Consider the following 5,700-nt stretch of genomic DNA (forward strand, 5'->3'; position numbering starts at 1 on the left):
CACATAAAAGTGAGCTGGCATGGTAGCTCTGCTTTACCCAGGCTTCTTGTAAACTGTGGGTCTGCCATGCCTGGGTGTTTTCCTCACCTGCACACTTGAAGACCATGCACCAGTGTTTCCACCCGCCAGCCAACGGGAAGGGAGCAAGGGAAAAGGTACGACCCATGAGTTACACATGTCTCTTCAGCTCATCTCCCATTGGCCAGAACCTAGTCACGTGGTACACCTAGCTGCAAGAGAGGCAGAGATGTATCATTTCTATCTTAGGTTACCATGTGTCCAGCCACAGATTGGAGGTTCTTTTATTTTAGCAGGGATGATTGGCTATTGGGGACCCCCTAATACACAGCCTCTGCCTAAGTTCTCGCCAGCCTCAGTTGGATATCACCTTACAGAAAGGTATCCCAGGGTTGCTGGCTTTTCAATATTTTAAGAGAAACTGAAAAGCCAGGTTTTTATGTGAAAATGTTCCCATTTTTGATGCTGACCACTAATTCAATTTAAAAAGTTCTCAGCTGGCCAACAGCGTGCAGGGTAGATGAGCGCACAGTGGGTCCGGAAGGCGGCTGTGCAGAGCAGAGAGCAGTCAGCAGGATCCCTGAGGCTGGCCCTACAAGGTGCTAGCATCAGGACCTCGGTAAAAACCCAGTCCTGGGGTGTGACCTGCTTTGAAATCCCCAGGCAAACATGAGACTGTCCCCCGAGAGTGAAGATGGCAGCTACGAAGCAGCTTAGATCACAAGACGACGTTTCAGAAATGTTTGACCACATTTTACAAAAGATGTACCCCGCTCATTTTTAGACTATTTCTGTTAATAAAGCCAGTTTATATGAAAATCATTGTTATAACAACATAATCCGTAATTTTGCTGGAATGAAGGCAAAAATAATAAATATTATAGAAAATATATGAAGATTTGTGAATTATGTGTATCTTTATTTCTCACCGAAACATTATCAGCCCATCAATAGACACCCAAGACGCACGCAATAAGTATTCGATTCAGTCATCGTTGATGCTTTGCTGATTTTCGGTCGTGTAAAACTATAGCTGGAGCCAGAATTTTCACTTCTACTGTTTTAAAGGTATCAATTTTCAAGGGCTAGATTTTATTCAGAAGTTTGTTTTAGCTTGATTAGTAGCTTTCAATCTTTGGATACATGGGAAACGGCTTCCTTTTGTACTTTGTCCTTGGAGGGCCTGGCTTACAGGAGGTCGGGGTCTCCTATCTGTCCCCTCTGGGCAGGGATACAGCACTGGAGGTGTGACAGCAGGAGGGAGGGGTGGACAAAGCTGGGACTCCTCAGACCGGAAAGAGGCAGAGGCCTGGAGCCAGAGGGGTCACAGAGCAGGGGTGGGCCTGCTCAGCTGAATAATTCATCCATCATTCATTCCACAAGCATCTACTGAGCGCTCACTGCACACCAAGCACCGGGCATGACTCACATTTACATGTTCGGGGTGCGTGAGGGAGCAGGAACCCATCCTACAGGTCGCTCCATGGAGAAGACAGGGTCCTTGATGCCGGAAGTGCTAGCTGGGAGGGGGCCCGGTATCAGCGCTCCCTGCTTGGATGGCCATGGAGGATGGCTGGAGTTCCTTGGGCAGAGATTCTGGGCATAGGATGAGGAATGTTGTTGGGGTGGAGCTGCTTTTCTGTTTTAGGAGGAAGGAAATTACCAGTTCAAGCCAAACAAACGTGGAGTGCCGGGAAGGATGACCAAAGCCTGGGGCTACCAACCTTGACCTCAACCCACTGGACAGCTCAGCCTTCCAGAGAAGTGACCAGGGAGAAATTCAGCCTTCACCCAACAGCCCTGCCTGAGTACCTCTGCCATGCAGCCTCGGTTGGGCTGCGCCCCGTGTCAACAGTCCCTAAAGAGACAGGAGCACTGGAGACCTACAATGAAGGGCTCTCTGGGTGTCCTCCCAATGACACATTCGAGCCTGGGTAGGGTGGCCAAGTGGTTAGGAGCTGGGTTCACATCCTGCCTGATGGATATTCCTCCTTTGTGGCAGATTATGTAACTTTTGTCCCTTGGCTTGCTTCTATGGGCTGGAAGTTCTCTCACCCGTGAATGGGGTTTTGCTAGTCCCTTCCCCACGGGGTTGTGAAGGTGAAGTGACTTAATGTGTGGGACACGCTTGGTGACCGGGCCAGGAAGGTGCCATGGAAATGTCCACTGTCATTATTCCTGGAGTGAGCTGAATGACGACCCCCAGAAGGTATTCCAGATCCTAACCCTCTGTGAATATCACCTTATGTGGCAAGAGGGTCTTGGCAGATGTCATCAAGTTAAGGCTATGGAGAGGATCATCCTGGATTAAATCCAATGACAAGTGTCTTTATAAGGGACAAGAGAGGGAAAGACACAGGCACAGAGCTTGATGGAGTGATGCAGCCACAAGGAAGGCTGACAGCCACGGGAGCTGGAAAAGCTAAGACCCTCCCCGCAGAGTTTTCTGAGGAGCACAGCCTGCCCACACCTTGACTTGGGACCTCCAGACTCCAGAACTTTGAGAGAATACACTTTTTTTTTTTTAAAAATGTTATTGGGGTATAGCTGATTTACAATACTGTATTAGTTTCAGGTGTACAGCAAAGTGAATCCGTTATACATATACAAATATCCAGTCTTTTGTAGATTCTTTTCCCATATAGGCCATTACAGAGTACATAGTAGAGTTCCCTGTGCTCTACAGTAGGTCCTTATTAGTCATCTATTTTATATATAGTAGTGTGTAAATGTCAATCCCAATCTCCCTATTTATCCCTCCCCTTCCCTTACCCCCTGGTAACCATAAGTTTATTTTCTACATCTGTAACTCTATTTCTGTTTTGTGGACAAGTTCATTTGTACCCATTTTTTTAAGATTCCACAGACAAGCCATATCATATGACATCGCTTCTTTTGTTTTAAGCCACCCAGTTTGCAGTCATTGCTTTTGGCAGCCCTAGGAAACCAACATGAAACGCACCACAGTCAGCAGGTTAGTGCCAATTTAGGGTCTGCAGTGGTATTGTAGTGGAAAAATGCTTGTTGAATGAATACCGTGTGGGGCTGCACTTATGGCTGGTGTGGCTTTAATCCCCACCTCTGGGTCAACAATGCCATGTCCTCTGAGTTCCCTGGGTGAGTCAAATCTGTGCTGGGTCCTGTCCTGGGGGTTGGCGGAGAGTCCTTTCCGGCCATTTGAGACTCTTCCCCAGGTCCTTCTCTGGCCGGGAGCTTCCTGGTCCAGCTCATGTGCTGCTCTACCCTCAGAGGCCTTGCTGAGTTGCTCCTTGACCAGGCCTGCAGGGGCCCTTGGAGCCAGCCAGTATTCAGGTGTCCAGGTGTCCGGCCATTCTCACCTATCCCCAGGGACCCTTTATAAGGTTTGGTCATCCCCAGGCCTTTGCAAGGGCCCCTGCTCATGTACCCAGTCTCCTCTCTTCTGGGTTTAAGGGACTCCGATCTGCCCACCTCCCCATCGATACCCTGAGGGATGATCTGGTCCAAGTCCCAGGGGAGCTCAAGCATCCGCAATACCAAAGCCAAGGGGGCCCTCTGCTGTCTCGTTCTCAGTCCTATGCCCCACAAGTCCTGCAACAACGAAGCTCTAACACGTGTCAGCCTTCTGCGTCAGGCAAGCACACCTGCGGCACAGGTAACATTGGAAGAGATCATCCTTCCACATGGGGGAGCCGGGCCCTGCCTTCCAGGAGCTCCCAGTGGATCAGGCAGAAAGTCAGCCCCGGCTATGAAGGAGGGTACATTGAGAGCAAGTTTAGCTTGACGAGGGAGGCAAGGTAGGCTTTCAGAAAGACCTTGGGTGCCAGGGGGTCCCAGGTGGCACCTTGATGCCAGCCACTGGCTATGTGCTCACGAGCAAGTCCACTTGTAACACGGAGGCCATAACAACGCTTGACACGTCTCATTCAGCCCTCACTCCAACCCCATGACAGACAGGCTCCTTGCATTTGACAGTGGGGGAAACCCAGGGACAGAAAGGCTTAAATAACTCCCTCCTCTGAGCCCCGCAAACAGAAGTGACGTCACACTGGATCCCTCAGAGCCCTCCACAGCTCTCCTGAGCCCTGACCCCTCCTCCTGGGTGGTTTGTGTCCACCTCTGATGCAGACAACAGACCATGCCACGTCTGGGCCACCTCTGGATCTTCCAGGGCCGTGAGGCAGTGCCTGGGCCAGAGTGGGCCGTCGGGGGACCCTAGCTGGCTGGAGCATCAGCAGATGGATGGAGACTGAAGTGAGAGGGGGAGAGGCGTTAACACAGAGCCATTCTCTGTCTTACACACACACACACACACACACACACACACACACACACACACACTCATACACACACGGGGCAGGATGGGGCAAGAGGGAAAGCGGAACCCCAGGGACAGCAGCAGAGAAAGGCAGCAGGGAGACAGGAGAGAAAATTTCACAGACTCCCAAAGCAGAGCGGAAGAAATTGTTTCCAGAGGCAGTTTGGAGCTGGCCCCCCTCGCCCCTGCAGCCGCGCCACTTAACAGGTCTAGAGGTCCCCTCGCAGCTGCCAGGACCAGGAGGAGGTGGAGGGGTGCAGGGGTGGACGGGGCCTGCTGGAGAAAATCTCCCCAAACCAGGCTTGGCATCCCGGCCCCTGATTGCCCTGAGCCTGGGGGAGGGGTGACAGGGAAAAGTGGTCCAATATGGTTGGTCCCTACGTACAGCCCAGATGCCCGTCTGCTCGTTCGGAGAGGTGGGCGCGTAACCTGAGAGCTCTGAAGGTGCGGCCCTTAAAATCAGGCCCTCGCTAAGCAGGGGGCTCTGTCTGCTGGATCTGGGGCTGGCAAAACGAAAACACAAAAACTCAAGTGCTGCTCCAGAGGAAATGCAGTGTGAAGTGAGGTGAGCCAGCCGAATTCCTCCTTTTTTTTTCTTTTGTTGTAGTAAGAACATCTAACGTGAGATCTACCCTTTTGACAAATTTTTAAGTATACAACACTTTTAAAAAGTGTATTGTTAACTACAGGAACAAGATTGTTCAGCAGATCTCTAGAATTTTTTCATCTGGCGTAACTACAACTTTATATCCATGGAATAGCAATTCCCCCTCTCCCAGTCCCTGGCAACCATCATCCTACTCTTTGCTTCTAAATGAGTTTGGCTGTTTTAGAGACCCCTGTTAGTGGAATCATACAGTATGTGTCCTTCTCTGACTGGCTTATTTCACTCAGCATAATGTCCTCCAGTTGCATCCATGTTGTCACCTATTACAGAATTTCTTTAATTTTTAAGGTTCAGTAATCGTCCATGGTGTATACAGTGAAAAGAAAACCTACAGAATGGGAAAGAATATTTGTAAACTACATATCTCATAAGAGGTTAATACCCAAAATATATGAGGAACTTCTACAACTCAATAGCAAAAAGAGAAATAACGCTATTTTAAAATGGACATAGGACTTGAATAGACGTTTCTCCAAAGAAGACACACAAATGGCCAACAAGTATAGAAGAAGATGTTCAGGTCGCTAATCATCAGGGAAATGCAAATCAAAACAGCAACCAGAAATCGCCACACACCTGTTAGGATGGCCATTATCTAAAAGTTAAAGAGAAGTGCTGGGGGTGAAGTGGAGAAATTGGAACCCTTGTGACAGTTGGTGGGGATATAAATGGTACAGCTGCTATAGAGGATGCTCAAAACATTTCACATGGAATTCCC

This window comes from Physeter macrocephalus, chromosome 11, assembly GCF_002837175.3.
Source record: "Physeter macrocephalus isolate SW-GA chromosome 11, ASM283717v5, whole genome shotgun sequence".
NCBI classification, from domain to species: Eukaryota; Metazoa; Chordata; class Mammalia; order Artiodactyla; family Physeteridae; genus Physeter; species Physeter macrocephalus.